The sequence below is a fragment of the Oncorhynchus keta genome, chromosome 1, assembly GCF_023373465.1.
Source record: "Oncorhynchus keta strain PuntledgeMale-10-30-2019 chromosome 1, Oket_V2, whole genome shotgun sequence".
Taxonomy (NCBI): domain Eukaryota; kingdom Metazoa; phylum Chordata; class Actinopteri; order Salmoniformes; family Salmonidae; genus Oncorhynchus; species Oncorhynchus keta.
Window position 1 is genome coordinate 70836754 of NC_068421.1, and position 19459 is coordinate 70856212.

Below are 19459 nucleotides of genomic sequence, written 5' to 3' on the forward strand. Positions count from 1 at the left end.
GAAAACAATGGCTGTCCAAATTCTGTTGCGTGAGCAAAACTCATGTGACCAAGAGTTTTCTATCCAATACTAATAATAATATGCATATATTAGCAACTGAGACTGAGGAGCTGGCCGTTTACAATGGGCACCTTTTCATCCAAGCTACTCAATACTGCCCCTGCAGCCATAAAAAGTTAACAGCAGTGGTTCGCGCTTTCAGTTTTGCTTGAATGTTGCCATCAATCTACAGTTTCTGGTTGGGGAATGTTTTAATAGACGCTGTGGGTACAACATCACCGATGCACTTGCTAATAAACTCGCTCAACGAATCAGCGTATTCATCAATGTTGTTGTTCGACGCTATGCGGAACATATCCCAGCCCATGTGATCGAAACAATCTTGAAGCGTGGAATCCGATTGGTCAAACCAGCGTTGAACAGACCTGAGCGCGGGTGCTTCCTGTTTAAGGTCCTGTCTATAGGCTGGAAGCAACAAAATGGAGTCGTGGTCAGCTTTTCCGAAAGGAGGGATGGGGGAGGGCCTTATATGCGTCGCGGAAATAAGAATATCAATGATCTAGGGTTTTGCCAGCCCGGGGTCGCGCAATCGATTTGTTGATAGAATTTAGGGAGCCTTGTTTTCAGATTAGCCTTATTATAATCCCCAGCTACAATAAATGCAGCCTGTGGTTTCCAGTTTACAGAGTCAAATTAAAAGTTCTTTCAGGGACGTCGATGTGTCTGCTTGGGGGGGGGAAATATACACGACTGATTATGATCGAAAAGAACTCTTGGTAGATAATGCGGTCAACATTTGATTGTGAGGAATTCTAAGTCAGGTGAACAGAAGGAACTTGAGTTCCTGTATGTTATGATCACACCACGTCTCGTTAATCATAAGGCATACACCCCAGTCCTTACCAGAGATGCTTGTTTCTGTCGGCGCGTTGCGTGAAAAAAAACTTGTGGCTGTACAGACTCCGATAGAGTGTCTTGAGTGAGCCATGTTTCCGTGAAACAAAGAACATCAATCAATCAAATTTTATTTATATAGCCCTTCGTACATCAGCTTACAGTCTCTGATGTCTCCCTGGAAGGCAAATCGTGCTCAGATTTCGTCTACCTTGTTGTCAAGAGACTGGACATTGGCGAGTAGTATGCTCGGGAGCGGTGCGCCCGTCTACGGAGCCTGACCAGAAGACCGCTCCGTCTGTCCCTTCTGCGGCGCGGTTGTTTTGGGTCGCCGGCTGGGATCCGAGCCATTGTCCTGGGTGGTGGGCCAAACAGGATCCACTTTGGGAAAGTCGTATTCCTGGTCATAATGTTGGTGAGTTGGACATTGCTCTTATATCTAATAGTTATTCCCGACTTTATATATTAAAACCTACATTTCCTGGGGTAACAATGTAAGAAATACCTGCATAGTTTCCTAGGAACGCAAAGGGAGGCAGCCATCTGTCGGCACCGCAAGTTAAATATGGGTCAATCTGTAAGAGCTTTGCACACCTGGATTGTACAATATTTGCACATTCTTTTTAATATTCTTCAAGCTCGGTCAAGTTGATTGTTAATCATTGCTAGACAGCCATTTTTAAGTCTTACCATAGATTTCCAAGCAGATACAAGTCCAAACTGTAACTAGGCCAATTTTTATTTTTTATTCGCCTCAAGAAATATATTATTATTTTATTCGCCTCAAGTCTGTTTTTTACATCCATTGAGATTGACAATAGCTTCTTAATGTAACAGATTTGTAACATATTTTTATAACCAGGGGGCGAAAAAACAAAGTCTACAGCTGTGTGTCTGTCTGGAGCTCACTGGCGTGGGAAACTGAGTGCCAAGAATATTTCATACGAATGTTGCAAGTTTACTAGCACGACCGGGATTGACCAAGTCAATAGTTGATACAATGCAAGTTCCTTGCAGACAGGTCATACATAGCCAATGTGATTAACAGGATTTTTTAAAGAAAAAAGAAAAAAAAGAAAAAAAAAAATCAGGATCTTTTTATTTGTTGGTTTATGTATTCTATTTTTACAAATTGCCAATATAAGTTACTTTGTGTGGCAAAAAAGTATTTAGTCAGCCACCAATTGTGCAAGTTCTCCCACTTAAAAAGACGAGGCCTGTAATTTTCATCATAGGTACACTTGATCTATGACAAAATGAGAAGGGAAAAAAATCCAGAAAATCACATTGTAGGAACTTGTTCTCAACTGGCCTACCTGGTTAAGTAAAGGTGTGTCTATACATGTAAAAAAATAAGTTAAAAAATTTGACCAATCAATTGGTCGAAAGAAGTCTACTCTCGGATCGACCAAGATCATTTTTGTTGGGGACAGCCAGACTACCCATAACATGAAGCCACCAATATGCTCGAAAATATGATGAGTGGTACTCCGTGATGTGTTGGATTTGCCCAAAACATAACATTATGTATTGCGTATGTAAAGTTGTCTTTGCAGTTTTACTTTAGTGCCTTCTTGAAAACAGGTCTCATGTTTTAGAGTATTTTTATCCTGTACAGGATTACTTATTTTCACTGTAATTTAGGTTAGTATTGTGGAATAACTAATGTTGATCCATCCTCAGTTGTTTTCTATCACAGCCATTAAACTCTGTTTTAAAGTAAACATTGGCCTCATGGTGAAATCCCTGGGCGCTTTGCTTCCTCTCCGACAACTAGGAAGGTTGCCTGTATCTGTAGTAAATGGGACACACCATACAAATTGTAATAAATAGCTTCACCATGCTCAAAGGGATAATCAATTTCTGCTTCATTTGGAAATTCACTTTTGGTCCAACAGCCACTGTGGCAAGTAGATTCTTTTTTTTTTTTTTAAACAACCAGCCACTCAGAATTTTTAACCAGACAAAAGAGTTTTTGCCATAATTACACCAAAAATAAAAATGAGCATGCTTTAATGTTTTTAAAGTCAAAACAAGTATTACTTGTAAGTAAATGGGGTATATTGCTTAAATTTCATTTTACGTTTGTGACCTGCGTCTTTAGGTACAATAAGTAAAAACTGAAACTGTTGATTCTTGATGTTTATATGTGGAACAAAGTACCTACCCTGCCAAAAGGCTGTGAGATATTGAGGTTCAGGGAGTAAATGAGTGCTCCTTAGTAAAATGTAGAAGAACACAAATAAATCTAGAACAATGAAAGTGACTAATAATTATTTATTTGAGATTTATTTATTTATTTATATTTTTTTAGGGATGCTGCAGCACCCATAGTTCCTGTGGCTGTGTATGCATCTTATTTATCACATGAGTACAGCATAGATAGATTTTCCACTCAAATGCTCTGTAAGACAGTGCATGAGCTTCTGCTGCAGCATCTTGTGGTGCTTTAAAGATAACTGTGAACTCTGAAAAATACGAGATCAAATCATGATATCAGTGATCTTCATCTCGGACAGTCGGAGCTCTAGAAAGTGGCCCGAGATTCCTACTGCCTTGTGCACTTAAATGTGAAGAAAAACACATCCTGCACATAATGGTCATATGGGCAGGTATTCCAACGTAATCTTAATTTTTTGCTGTTGCCTAGGTTTTAACTTGGACCGATGAATAAAATATATGTATAAAGTATGCATAAATTCCTTTATGACCATATGTACCTCTGACACAAAAGTTAATTTAAATAGTTTCTACACCCACCATGCATCATGTACATAACCGTGATGTGAGATGAAACATTGTGACAACTCAGTCTGTTTGACCTGATGAAGCACCGTTTCTTATCTAAAGGTTGTGAATAGAAGCAGTGAATTAGGAGCGTAAACTGTGTGGGCCTTCCTGTTCTTCTTAAAAAAAAATAGTTCAACATTTTAAGCTAAACGTTCTGATGTGTTGCATCAGACTGATTTTTTTTACGATTTGTATTTTTAATGTAGCCTAGGCCTATTGGTTGTATGAATTCGGGCTCCATCATCCCAAAACTGTCCCATTGTGTTTGAAATAGGCTATTTATTTCTTGACAAGCTGACCAATAGAATAAGTAGCCTAAACTTTTGTACTAGTAAATTGACATAGGCAAGTGAGTTTCCTGTTCGTTACTCATCTTGATGACTGAGGAAAATTTTAAATGTGGACACTTATTCTAACAATCTCAAAGTGCACATCAGAAGTCTTAAGGATCCAGGAAGGACCACACATTGTTGCATCCTCAACTTACATGTTCTGTTGATAAAAAATCCACATATTCTAAATGTGATTTCTGTCATTCTGGGCACTGTGGGCAGACACCCTAATCAGGTTACGCAACCAATGCATATGGGTCTGGTACATTTCTCAGATGTCGGGTAAATTAAAATGTTGCCTGTCAAATGTACGGCGCCACATTTCCCTAACGGAAACCCTGGCTTGCCATAACAAAAGGGGTTGAATACTAATTGACTCAAGACATTTCAGCTTTCATTTTTTATTCTTTTGTAAAAAAGGAAGCAGCCAGGGAGGCCCAGTGAGAATGTTATGTGTGTGTGTGTGTGTGTGAGAGTGTGAGAGAGAGTGTGAGAGAGAGTGTGAGAGAGTGAGAGACAGAATGTTATGGAGGGAGAGAGAGAGAGAGAGACAGAGAGAGACAGAGAATGTTATGGAGGGAGAGAGAGAGAGACAGAGAGAGACAGAGAATGTTATGGAGGGAGAGAGAGAGACCAGAGTGTACAATGAGCACAGTTACACAAACACAAATATTTGATTATTGTGGATAATCAGGTTAATATAAATAGTTTGTTTGAAACATTTACATGCTTCCAAGAAGAACGATTTCCATGATAATCCTGTTTACATGGGCACATCTGAAATCAGGCTACTGGTGGGACTTTTGATAAATGCAGAATCAGCAATCAAAATCTACCACAGTGACCATGTTATTTTTGCAAAGACTTTTTGATTCGGAGTTCAGACATACTGTATAAAGTTTGTTTGCGAAAAATAAGTTTCTCTGAACTCACTTCACTCGCGCATAAGAAAGTGAGGCTTGCGCTCCTGGTGCTGGCGCATGTGAAGATCAAATACACCGCTGGAACACAGGTTAAACGCTTTACATGTCCTATTCATTTAAACGACTACTTAGAGAACCAGGTGTTTCAATCAGCGTAGGCTCACTTCGATTATGACCTTACACCGATTAAGATATGTAAGGTGTTTACATGACTAACGCCATAATCAGTTTAACATCAAATTATTAGTGTGCATGTAAACATACTCCGTGAGATGGTCATCACTGGACCAGGGCAGTGCAATGGCCAGTGGGGGCGGCTGTGGTCCGGAAGGGGCCAGGTCACTGGTGCCGCCCCGTTAGAACAACAGCCTAGCGCAGGAGGCCCAGATCCCAATCAGCCCAGGAATGTGGAAGAGGAAGCTCAGGGAACAATGCACTCTGGGTACCGCCCCGACGCTGCTCTGGCCCTGTTCTGTTCTCACGCCCCAGAAAAAAGGAAAACTGCCAGAGCTGAGACAAAGAGGCAACGTTCAAACTGAACAGCGACCAAACAGTTACACTTGCAGACAGACACAAGGTCGGTCACTGAGTGGAGTCCTGATGGGGACCCTCCTGTTGTGTGTGAGTGAAGCTGTGCTCCCACGTGACAGAAACCCAGCCAGCTAGTCCACCTGAACTCATCTCAAACAGACAGAGTAGGTCTGGATAAGGACAGAGGCTGTACGCCCTCCCGTGGTCTGGACAAACACTACATGGGTTTAGAAAGGATGTTAGAGCGTTGCGCAGTCAGAAAACATTGACATCTGACAGGACACACCGTATTTGACTGTGTCAGCAGTGCATCCCCTCCCACAACTGCAAAACTTTTCCAATGCCCTTGGCCTTGCCCCTTCACCTGTCTAGCATAGACCCCCTTCAGTTTTTCACAGGTTTGAAAGGACTATGGAGCTTCCTTTCACCCATAATTGCCTCCAAATATCCAGATCTTTCATATCTCTGAACACAGAAGGGGTCATTGAACTCTTGCAGTCGCCATATTGATAAACAGAGCTCTGCCTCCCCTGATTGACAGTTGTGTGGTCCACCCACAGGCAACATTGTTGTCATGGCTGGGGAATGTGAGAACATGACCTGACTAACCCCCGGGTCCCAATCACACACTGTTCAGTCTTGGCCAATCCCCACTCAGAACTGACAAGAGGGCTTCAATTACCAGCTAGAGGCCAGAGTATACAGCCCTCTAAAACTGGTAGATCCATGTGAAAAGAACAAAATGACTCCATTTCAGCTATGCTACATTATGTTTCTGCTTGCTCAAGAACCACTGAAAGAGTGCAATCTAGGTCAAAATTATTTTATTGATATGCTGCAGAAACCAATGTTCCTCTCTGTCCTGCAGAAACATGCCCTTGCATACCTTGCAGTGTGTTTCCATTGCCATCAGACAGACAATGCACACTTAGCCTGAAAGGCCCCTTTCAACAAGTTTCACTGATCTATCAAACAGAGAAACATAATACACACAACAAAGGAAAATGATAGAAAATAACATAATTCCTTTCTTTGTGTGGTCTATCTAATGTGGTGAAGTGCATCCGTGTCAGACTGAGAAGAAACCGTTCTCATTTCACACAGCTGACAGACAACACCTAGCTAGCTCACAGACTATAGTCTAGACCACCCCAGTGAGGTTGACAAGGAACGCTCAGGAAGAACTCAAAATGGCTGCCAAACAAAGAGCCCGATTTCTTTTTTTTTAAATAGACCTCTATGCCAGTTCCCAATACAGGCTACAGTATTACAGATGCCAGAGGATTAAAAATCAGCTATAATATTCTTTCCTAGTTCCCACACTGCTTAGCACAGAGCTCCTGTAAGAGTTATTTAACCAAACCAGTGCGAAAAGCTCCTCATAAGCCAGTGTGACGTTACGTACCTTAAAGCCATAGAGCAGAGGCTCTACTCGGGCAGTCAAGAAGGAGAGGTCCCACGACTTCAATGCACAAGAATCTGAAACACAAATCATTCCATTAGTTACCACACCAGTCAATCAATCGTGCACTTACAGAGGAAGCATCCCATAATTTCCTATCAGGGCCTAGTCCCTACCATAGTCCCCATCCCAGTGGGAGTGGGGTAACCTTTCAGGGACAGTAGGGCATAGCGTCTCCCAGTAACAGTCAAGCTCCACAGGTCAGGATACTGCCAGTGCCCGGGTTGAGCCAGTGCGGTGCTATGCTGGGTCAGTCAATGGCAGAGCCAGGAATAGAACCTCCTCCTGAGTATTGAGCAGAGCAGTAATCTGAAGATTACCCACTCCATCCAAGAGGCAGTTACATAAAAGTGATCAGAGTCATCACAACACAGTACTAACACAGTTTCCATCCAGCAATCATAAAAGCTGAAGTGAGTGAGCTCACATTAAAGCACCAGCCCACCTCATATAGGCTGCCTCTGTAGTCACACTGTTGCCACCTGTGTCATGTACCCCAGGGTAAAAAGTAAGTTGTACACTCTGTTCCATGTAAAGTGAAACTACAAATACCAGTATACATAAGGCCATCATACAAACTGTTATATATATATATATATATATTACAAAAATGATGGAATAAGCCACTGGAAAAACAGCAAGAAACCGTGACACAGACAAATCAGGATAGCAGAAAAGGGCTGGACATAGTAGCCATCTCAGTGTAAAATATACAGTATCATGAGAAGATGAGCAGACCAATGAGTCAACGACCAAACACATACCAGCCAGTCAGAAAGAGAGAGCGAAAGGTCAGCACAGGTCAGCACAGACGTTCAATGGAAACAGTTGGAACACCCGTTACGCCACAAAACCTCAGCAGTATTTGACAGGCAGCAATACAAACACGCCCGCGCACACACAGTTACACACGCAAGGTGGAATGATGCCCCTTTCTGACAGATAACTGCTTCACACACATACTTGTGAATAACAGATCTAACTTCCTGTTACAACAGAAACTCCAGAAACAAAATGTGTGACCAGACAAACAAGTGGAGCAGAAAACAAGCCCACGAGGGCCCATTTGACCTCCTAGACTGGAGGCTGTATAGCAACACAGCCAGCCACAGACTAAGCTCCCACTCTATATATAGACCCACAAGCAGCGTAAGTACAGAGTTAGTCATGCATTTCACAGGTAAGGAAATAATGACCATGGACATTTACGGAACTACACACTAGTTGTGAGACGTGCTTAAAATGGTGAACACGCTTTCGTGGGTTGAGTAAGAAGCCTGAACAAAGCCCAACACATTCAGCTGTACCAACCTGAAACACAAACACCACAGGGTTTTCTAGGTCAGACAGGATGCTGATCTCATCTGCCTGCAGGTGGATAGAAGGTACTGTAACATCCCGAACTCAGTTAATGTCAAGATACCAGAATTTTTACTTCAATAGAGATACCAGGTTTAGTATCGCGATACTCAATACCAAAACCGTACAAAAGGTTAAAAACAACATTTTAAAAAGGAATGAAATTAGCCAAAGTCACAGAATGGCACTTGATCCAGACAGATAAGCAAATCTACTGCCCTGTTCAAGTGTTGGGCATCTGTCGTTCAACAGCGTTACATTTGACATTTTTCAGAGACATCCATGTACGCATTAATGAATCAATTACCAAACTATATAAAGATAAGGGTAATACTTCATTTGAATGGTAAATCCATTGATAAACTGGGTAAATCAAAGCTTCTTCACAATACAGGTGAATGCATATGTAAAAGGAATGTGTGCATGCTAGTGGCCTTCACGGATCCACCTGGACCCAAATGCCGAGACCAGCACCCAAGCTGGTCCGAATTAGAGGTCGACCGATTATGATTTTTCAACGCCGATACCGATTATTGGAGGACCAAAAAAGCCGATACCGGTTAAATCTGCGATTTTATTTATTTTTATTTGTAATAATGACAATTACAACAATAATGAATGAACACTTATTTTAATATAATACATCAATAAAATCAATTTAGCCTCAAATAAATAATGAAACATGTTCCATTTGGTTTAAATAATGCAAAAACAAAGTGTTGAAGAAAGTAAAAGTGCAATATGTGCTATGTAAGAAAGCTAACATTTCAGTTCCTTGCTCAGAACATGAGAAAGCTGGTGGTTCCTTTTAACATGAGTCTTCAATAATCCCAGGTAAGAAGTTTTAGGTTGTAGTTATTATAGGAATTATAGGACTATTTCCCTCTATACTATTTGTATTTCATTAACCTTTGACTATTGGATGTTCTTATAGGCACTTTAGTATTGCCAGTGTAACAGTATAGCTTCCGTCCCTCTCCTCCCTGGGCTCGAACCAGCAACAGAACGACGACAGCCACCATCGAATCAGCGTTACCCATGCAGAGCAAAGGGAACAACTACTAGAAGGCTCAAAGCGAGTGACGTTTGAAACACTATTAGCGCGCGCTAACTAGCTAGCCATTTGGTTACACCAGCCTCATCTCAGGAGTTGATTGGTTTGAAGTCATAAACAGCGCAATGCTTGACCCACAACGAAGAGCTGCTGGCAAAACGCATGAAAGTGCTGTTTGAATTAATGTTTACGCGCCTGCTTCTGCCTACAACGGCTCAGTCAGATACTTGTATGCTCAGTCAAATTATATGCAAACGCAGGACACGCTATATAATATCAACCATTTGTAGTTAACTAGTGATTATGATTGTTTTTTATAAAATAAGTGTAATGCTAGCTAGCAACTTACCTTGGCTTACTGCATTCGCGTAACAGGCAGTCTCCTTGTGGAGTGCAACGAGAGAGAGGCCGGTCGTTATTGCGTTGCACTAGTTAACTGAAGGTTGCAAGTTTGGATCCCCCGAGCTGACAAGGTGAAAATCTGTTGCTCTGCCCCTGAACGAGGCAGTTAACCCATCGTTCCTAGGCAGTCATTGAAAATAAGAATGTGTTCTTAACTGACTTGCCTAGTAAAATAAAAATAATAATTCAATCGGCGCCCAAGAATACAGATTTCCGATTGTTATGAAAACTTGAAATTGGCCCTAATTAAAATCGGCCATTCCGATTAAAATCGGTCGACCTCTAGTCCGAATCCAAAATTTTAAATAATGTCACAGATCTGGGTTGGATCTGATAAAATTAGACTCCCGTGACAATCATAACTGTCTTGTCCATAAGCCTGTGCATTTCCGAACGAGACTGCTGCAGTAGAGAAAGAGAGAGAAATTGTATAATTTATGCTGCTGCGGTCTTGCTTTTCACAAGAGTAGAGCGTGGCGTGTTTAGCTTGCTGTTGGCCAATCATAAGTCATCAAAGCGGCAATAGGCTAGTCATAGAACCTCACTCCGTGTGTGGCAAAAGTTAAGCGATATCTAATCAATGGAAGATGGAATTAAATTGACAATTAAAAGGATAGGCTATAATGACCAACATCCAACATGTAGGCTCCTACTAAATATATTCTTGAGTTATTTGTAATTGTAGTATCACAAACCGCATACACTGCAGCCTCAGTTAGCCTAGCTAGCTAATGTTCGCTAGCTTACCAAACTTTTCGTACAGGTTTGGTGCAGTCCAAGACAGGTATTACGTAATCATATTTGATAAATATCCTAGCTATGGCAGCTCACGCACTCAGTACGGCCCCTCTCTAGCCCGCTAGAGCGGCACATTTGTCCCTCTCGTGCTTTATCATCTCTGGTTAATAAAGTAGCTTAAAAACATATTTTCTGCTGCTTTCCTCCATCAGATCGGACCTGGAACCGACCAGGTTAATACGGAACGGGTATGAAACAAATATTTATGCTCGGGTCAGGGTGGGAAATCCCCAGGTCCATTTTGGATTGGAGCAAACTTTCTGGCCCCGTGAAGACCTCTAGAGCATGCATTGATTTATTGAGCTTGTTTTAGATGGTTTCTTGGGGCTACAGATGACAAACGATCCATTTCCTTCCCATTTGGAACTTATTTTATTGTACTGATCAACAACATTTGCATAGAAGCTCATTTTATAAAAGTGCACAATGTCTCTTTAACCAATAATGATGTCATTCACAAGGCAAGAGAGGGGCGGCCTGTTGGAGCCCTATTCAAAGCAAATAAATGTTTGTCACATGCACCAAATACAACAGGTGTAGTAGACCTTTCAGTGAAATGCTTACTTACAAGCACTTAACTCTATTTCTTAAACTGCATTGTTGATTAAGAAAATCTTATTAAAAAATAAAGCAAAAGTAAAATCAAAAAGTAAAACAAATTAACAATAAAGCAGTAGCAGCGAGAACGGTTTATGACTTGGGTGACTGGAGTCTTTGACCATTTTTTTTTTTTTTTTTTTTACCTTCCTCTGACAGCGCCTAGTTTAGAGGTCCTGGATGGCAGGAAGCTTGGCCATAAGATGTACTGGGCCATAAGCACTACCCTCTGTAGCGCCTTACGGTCGGATGCCGAGCAGTTGACATACCAGGCTGTGAGGCAACCGGTCAGGAAGCTCTTGATATTGCATCTGTAGAACTTTGAGGCTCTGGGGACCGATGCCAAATATTTTCAGTTTCCTGAGGGGGGAAAGATGTTGTTGTGCCCTCTTCACAACTATCTTGGTGTGTTTGGACCATGATAGTTCGTTGGTGATGTGGACACCAAGGAACTTGAAACTCTTGACCTGCTCCACTACAGCCCTGTCGATGTGAATGGGGGCGTGTTCCGCCCACCTTTTCATGTAGTCCACGATCAGCTCCTTTGTCTTGTGCACATTGAGGGAAAGGTTAGCTTCGCTTTCTTGGGCACAGGGACTATGGTGGTCTGCTTGAAACATGTACTGTACACTACCGTTCAAAAGTTTGGGTTCACTTAGAAATGTGCTTTTCTTTCAAAAACAAGGACATTTTTTGTCCATTAAAATAGCATCAAATTGATCAGAAATACAGTGCCTTGCGAAAGTATTTGGCCCCCTTGAACTTTGCGACCTTTTGCCACATTTCAGGCTTCAAACATAAAGATATAAAACGGATTTTTTTTTGTGAAGAATCAACAACAAGTGGGACACAATCATGAAGTGGAACAACATTTATTGGATATTTCAAACTTTTTTAACAAATCAAAAACTGAAAAATTGGGCGTGCAAAATTATTCAGCCCTCTTCAGTGCAGCAAACTTTCCAGAAGTTCAGTGAGGATTTCTGAATGATTACAATGTTGACCTACCTAAATACTAATGATGATTTACAATCCACCTGTGTGTAATCATTTTCTCCCATAAATGCACCTGCACAAAATAGTCTCAGAGGTCCAGTGAGGTTGGATGGAGAGCATCATGAAGAACAAGGAGTTTTCAGTTCTTTCCAGATATTCTGATTAGATTCAGAAGTTTGGACTTTGACTTGGATTCTAACACCTGGATATTTTATTTTTTAACCATCCCATTGTAGCATTTTGCTTTATGATTTTGTATCATTGTCTTGTTCAGAAGATAAATCTCCAAGTCCCAGTCTCAGGTCTTTTTCAGCTCATACAAGGGAAGACTTCAGAATGCAGCCAAGAGGCCCATCCATCTTCCCATCAACTGAACCATCTACCCTGAGGTGCTGAAGACTCTGTCCAGGACAACAATCCATGATATTGCACCAATTTCTGGCCTTTATGGATGGTGTGCAGGGTGAAAGCCATTTCTTAAAGATATCCATAAAAAAGTGTTGTTTAAAGTTTGCCACAAACCACCTGGAGACACACCAAACATGTGGAAGAAGGTGCTCTGGTCAGGTGAAACCAAAATGGAACTTTGGCAACAATGCAAACTTTTTATGGATATCTAAAAGCAAACAGCTCATCACCCTGAACACACCATCCCCACTGTCAAAAATTGGTGGCAGCATCATGGTTTGTTTTCTTCAGAGGGACAGGAAGATGGTTCAAGTTCATGGGAAGATGGATGGGCCTCAGGCTGCATTCTGATCAGAAAACCTGATGGAGCTGAAAAGAGACCTGAGACTTGGTAGATTTGCAGTGGTGTATCTTCAAACAAGACAATGATACAAAACATAAAGCAAAATCTACAATGGTATGGTTAAAAATAAACATATCAGGTGTTTTGGCCAAGTCAAAGTCCAGACCTGAATCTAATCGAGAATATGTGGAAAGAACTGAAAACTGCTGTTCCAAATGTTCTCTCCATCCAACCTCACTGAGACTATCACAGTCTGAGACCTCGAGCTGTTTTGCAAGGAGGAATGGCAAAAAATGTCAGTCTCTCGATTGCAAAACTGTGGATTGATTTATATCATTCGACTTACAGCTGTAATCACAGCAAAGGTGGAGCTACAAAGTATTAACTGAAAGAGGGCTGAATAATTTTGCATGCCCAATTTTTCAGTTTTTGATTTGTTAAAAAGTTTGAAATATCCAATAAATGTTGTTCCACTTCATGATTGTGTCCCACTTGTTGTTGATTCTTCACAAAAAAAATCAGTTTTATATCTTTATGTTTGAAGCCTGAAATGTGGCAAAAGGTCGCAAAGTTCAAGGGGGCCGAATACTTTCGCAAGGCACTGTACATTGTAGACATTGGTTAATGTTATAAATTACTATTGTAGCTGCAAACAGCAGATTTTTTCATGGAATATCTACATAGGCGTACAGAGGCCCATTATCAGCAACCATCACTCCTGTGTTCCAATGGCACGTGGTGTTAGCTAATCCAAGTTTATCATTTAAGAAAAGGCTAACTGATCATTAGAAAACTATTTTGCAATTATGTTACCACAGCTGAAAACTGTTGTTCTGATTTAAACACACAATACAACTGGCCTTCTTTAGACTAGTTGAGTATCTGGAGCATCAGCATTTGTGGGTTCGATTACAGGCTCAAAATGGCCAGAAACAAAAGACCTTTCTTCTGAAACTCATCAGTCTATTCTTGTTCTGAGAAATGAAGGCTATTCCAGTTTCTTGCCAAGAAAATGAAGATCTCGTATAACGCTGTGTACTACTCCCTTCAGAGAACAGTGCAAACTGTCTCTAACCAGAATAGAAATAATGGGAGGCCCAGGTGCACAACTGAGCAAGAGGACAAGTACAGTGTCGAGTTTGAGAAATGGACACCTCACAAGTCCTCAACTGGTAGCTTAATTAAACAGTACTCGCAAAACACCCGTCTCAACATCAACAGTGAGTGATTGACACAAAAAAATGGTTTTTCTGTAATATTTTTGATGAAGAAATTAACACTGGCCGATGAATGTGTATCACGGATAAAATCTAACAGAAGTACCGAAAGAAACAAATTCTAGTACCGAACCGTTTTTCATGTTCTAGTATCGAATGTTTTGTGCAACACTAGATCTCAGCATTGGTGCACAGTCACAACTGGGACAAATAGGACAAAATAAGAACTAACTACATCTTGTTCACCAGCACTAAATGAAAGGCTTTTCTCCTGCGTAATCACAACCTTCGTATGGAGCAGAACACTAGATTCTCCTGACAGATAAGGCCTTCATGCAACTGCCCTAACAGGACCACTTGTTTGCGTGTTTTAGAAAGCTCTTCCTCACAACCAGTTTGATTTCTAAAGAGAGCTCATGTGAAACCTAGTACACAGCCCCTGAAAGCTCCAGTCCAAACACACAGGCACACTCTGTATGCAGTGAGAGGAACAGAGTTGGCTTTCCTTGGGCTGAGGACCGGGTGGTTTCTTTGGTGAAGTCAGTCCCAAACATCAATTATCCTGCTCCAAACCAGTTCTCCCTACCCAAAGCCAAAAATAATATGCCTCGGTAAGGCCCCATTATAGGCTATTTCTAGCTGAACTCAATTCACATTTGATTATTACAGAACACTTTGAATGCATCCAAAGACAAAGGATTGCTCATTTTAGGATGACTATAACTAAAGGATGGGGGCTTGTCTGATGAACAGCTATTTAACCTCTTTAAAGTTGCTTAGCGGCAGTACCTTTAAAATCAGAGTAACTTGCATGGCTTGCAGTTTAACATGTTCTTTATTTTTGCCACCGGATAATGACTGCAGCAGTTCAGGTTAATAATTTAGCACCAAGCAAACAGACACACCACCAACCTTTTCAGTTACGTTTAGCAGATAATTTGGCAAGAGATCCAGTCTCACCATCACCAGGCAGGCAAAAATAAGGCTGTAATTCAGTAGGTAATACGAATATAGCTGTATAGTTCACACAGGAAATCCAGGGTTTCCTGTAAGTGCTCTTGATAAGGCAGTAGGTGAAACGTTGAGGTCGTAGATCAGCCAGATGCAGGTGTTACAGAGTCAACAACAAGCAAGGCAAGATAATGATATTTGTGCAGCCTTGAACTCCATGAAGGTAAACACTGGGAAGCCTCATTTGTTTTACCAGATGGCAGACGTGCAAGAGTCAGTCAGTTGGTCAGTACAGGGACAAAGCAGTAAGAGAGGAAAGGGACAACAGTGTCAGTCTGATGGGACAGGAGAAACAGTGAGGCACCAGACTCATTAAGAGAAATGCTTGACTGCACAGCTCTTATCTGGCTTATCTGGCTCATATAAATCTAACCATCACACTATAAGAGTGACCAATGACTCCTCTGGCTCATCCTGAGAAGAGACACATCCATGGTTTGACAGGGGAACCACTCAGAGACCAGCTCCATCCCTTCACTCAATGACATTAATGTCTTCCAGGATTAACCCAAAAACACACATTCCTCGGAATTATGCCCTGGGTAATCGCAGATAGATGCCCCTTTGCAATTTAGAAGGATTCCCTGCCATTCCTATGCAGAGGCCCAGTGGGTGCGTGCACAATGCGAACACATCTGGACAGCAATCAGAGGCTTATCCCTGAAGGGGGAGGTTGAGAGGATCAGTCAACCACACAGAGAGACATGTATGGGTTGGGGCAGAGAGGGGGTTCATCACTTTCTTAAATGTGACCACAACAAACCAGCCTCCTGTCCTGACCATGACAGTGATCTAACCCATTTTATTCAACAATTTTACATAAGATGTAAGCATTATCATCAATTTTATGTAAGATGTAGCCTAAGTACCATAGTCATCTAAATATTGCAATGATAAGCAAAACATGTTTTTTTAAAGCTGCTTTAATACTTTGACCCTTACATTAAACACTAGGAAGTTACATGTTAACAGTGGAATGGTAAACATTGGCTGGCCTGGTGAATGACAATGTCACACTGAAATTCACCCTTTGCATCTGCCTGCTGGCCTCTGATGTAATTGAATATGTTTACGCAACAACACAAAAAGCACCAAAGTCCTTGGATCAAGTGGTTACTGATTATTCAGAGCATGTACCCCAAGAGCATGTGTTCACCTATATTGAAAAATGTAGGCGCAAAATGAAATTTAGGGGCACAATGAAAAAGATTTGAGGTAATACAGCCAGAATAATTTTTCTAGGTGCACTGCTGCTCCTAAATTAATTGCGAGTAAAATAGTCACACTGTAGAGCCCTGACCCATTTGGGAGTGACACACAGACTTTTCTCCAGATGAGAAGTGTATTGCAAAGGCCCCAGGGTCTGAAATTGTTCAGCTCTCTCCACCTCCTGGTTCATTGCAGAATGACCAGATTTCTCTGTGTTGCCATCTTACAGCTACAGAAAACAAGAACAAACTCCTCATTGTGTGTCTATTCTCCCTTTGCTGTGCAAACACACCAAAAGAGAGGCAATGGACAGGCTATTGCCAATATATTGTGATTGATCTTTACTGAGCAGTGTGTGTACTGCCACCGTTTTCACAGATGCTGTAAGGATGTGGCCTGAATTAAGAGGTGGACAAAAGCAGCTGTTAAACAGGACAAATGCAATTTGGCCTTTGCCGTAATTACACACAGAATAAATTGTGCCCAGGAGCAATCACAGAATGTTAGCTATTGCAGTGCTGATTAACTTTAAATATAACGCCTACAGAACAGAGTAGAGTGAGCAAACACCCAGGAATGATATTTGAGAATCCAATATTTTGGGGGAGATTTCCTTTCCTGGTTGTTGGGCTACATAGGTAATGGAGACAACTTTGGGGTACATTGGCATGACAAAGCCAACTAATGTCCGAGTAAGTAAGGTACAGCTGTGTAATATACAAGTGTATATGGATATTTGCTGATTAACCGCACTCAGTAACGTTAGTTGTATCCTATTATTAGACTACCTGCCAAGTTAGGTGTAAAGTCAAATCAAAGCAGGATCGTTGACCATGCTCTAACTTGCCTCGCCTGTGTGACTGCAGCTTGCCTCCTCAAAAACGAATTTCAGTGGCATAGCATGGTGACAGGAACACCTACGACGTAAATCAACGGATAGACACAGTGGCAAAACAAAAGACGCAAGGGGGGTTTTATCAAATTATTGGTACTGTACATGAGCCAACAACAGTTAGCTTGCTATGATTGCCATTGTGCTGTGTCTTCAATATCGCCAACGTCGTAGCTAGCAAGCGAGTTGGTCACGTTAGATACCTAACTAGCTAGCCAGCCTAGTTTCCTTTAATTGGCTGTCTAGCTAGAGCTGGTTAATGTTAGCTAACTGACAACGGTAACATTCATTTGGCTTCCTTCCTGTCCAGTATTTGAGTACTTCGGGGTTTGCCAAATCCTGATATGGTTAGCTAATAACACATAGCTAGCAAGACATATCTAACGTTACCCAACTATGCTAGCTAGTATCGAAGCACTTCCATAGCTTATCAATTTATCCGAAACGGCAAATTGCTCGCTACCAAAAGCTAGGTCTGCTAACTTTAATAAATTAGCTATTTGGTAGGACCTTGTATTTCAAATCTCGGCCGAGCTTACCTTTTTTAAAGTACGCTTAGCTTGTTTGCTAGCAATCCAACTCCTCTGGCATGCTAAAATTATAGCTTTTTCCAACAGTGTCAGTGAAACTTCGCTGGGATCGCAAATGAGATATTTCAGTATGTGTCCTCACCTTCCTTTCCCATCCGTTCTTTTTTTGGAACGCTCTTTTAATTTTTTAAAAGATCTAAACTCGTCTTATAGCAACTATCCTCGTTGACAGATTGGTAAACAATTTTGCGGTTTGTGTTGTCTGATATGAGCGTACCACTGTCAAAATGTTGGCAATATGCCCCGCCCTTTGCATTATATGATTGGTTCAAATTGTTTACACCGACATTGTATAAATTATTTTATTTGTTGTTCAGGCTCTGGCAATCTTACACCTCTGCATTGATTGGATGGCGTTCCGATGAGTAGACTGGACGCGGTAAGGTGCTTTTCACATTGACAGGTTGATCACATATAGTGTCCCGCTTCAATCACACCGACAGGGTTATGACGCAAAATGGTATGCAGCATCATCTGGATATGTGTGCAACACAAGTTCAACATTCACCTTCTGCTACCATTTCTGTTAAGACATCTAAGCATACCGTTTGATGCATAAGTTTGATAAATATTATGTATGCAACACACAGAAGGCACTGCAATTGCCTCTGCAATGCAATTGCGCAAGGCAAACGCAGCTTTCCATTGGAAATGAATGCACTTCGGGTGTACCAAAATGCAATAACACTATCGGTGTGATCAAGACCCTCCCCCATCCTCCAAGCCCACCCAACCCCATCCGACCTTACACTTTAGGACCTTCAATCATACGATTTTTGTAAAGGTCATCTAGGTGAAAATCAGATTTTTTCAAAATACAAGACTCTTTAAAAGCTTTGGTCACAGACTTGACAAATTATTTGCTCAAACGAGCCCAACTATTTCAATCTGGAGCAAGTGTTGGTCTTGAGGCTTTGTTGTGTCTGGACCGGGCGTGCTAGTTGTCAGAGCAGAGGGTTGCACCGAGGGTCAGGATAAAGATGAGTCTGTGATGGTAGGAGTGACATTTTTGGAAAAAGTGGGCCCTTGCCTTTTGTCTTATCCATTTGTGGTTTCAGGGAGGTTTAAAACAGAGTTAAACAAATGGGGACAAGAGATTCGAGTTGTTTTGCACTCAAGAAAAGGGCACCATTGAAAGGAGTGATTACATGTGGTCCTTCTGTGGCTCAGTTGGTAGAGCATGGCGCTTGTAACGCCAGGGTAGTGGGTTCGATTCCCGGGACCACCCATACATAGAATGTATGCACACATGACTGTAAGTCGCTTTGGATAAAAGCGTCAGCTAAATGGCATATATTATGGTAGCGGTAAATGTGAAAGTTGACCAACCGAAGGGGAAGATTACCAGTGTTTGTCATGCACATCGTTTGTTGCGACTTAGACAGGATAGCGTAAGAGTTGTGTGTTCTTTTGTGTTTTGATGTTGAGCCGTTGCTGGACAAAGTGATGTTACAGGATATCTTACGTCACCCCGCTCCTCCGCTCTCTCCACTGGCTTCCAGTTGAAGCTCGCATCCGCTACAAGACCATGGTGCTTGCCTACGGAGCTGTGAGGGGAACGGCACCTCAGTACCTCCAGGCTCTGATCAGGCCCTACACCCAAACAAGGGCACTGCGTTCATCCACCTCTGGCCTGCTCGCCTCCCTACCA

General features: G+C 41.7%; 1 protein-coding gene across 8 annotated transcripts in view; it reads right to left on the reverse strand.

Moving 5' to 3' along the window:
* The window catches only part of fryl (furry homolog, like), a 124398-nt gene extending 106359 nt beyond the window's left edge, over window positions 1-18039 (reverse strand). For 4 of the 8 annotated variants that reach the window (XM_052459812.1, XM_035784315.2, XM_052459810.1 and 1 more), the window contains exons 1-2: window positions 17758-18039; window positions 6876-6949 (exon numbers count right to left, since the gene is read on the reverse strand). The gene's annotated coding sequence lies outside the window, so the exon portion shown is untranslated. Of the gene's footprint in view, window positions 1-6875; window positions 6950-7048; window positions 7068-15018; window positions 15060-17757 lie in introns of those variants that run through there. The other 4 variants (XM_052459816.1, XM_052459822.1, XM_052459825.1 and 1 more) reach the window with 4 other exon arrangements.
* Window positions 18040-19459: the final 1420 nt, after the last annotated feature.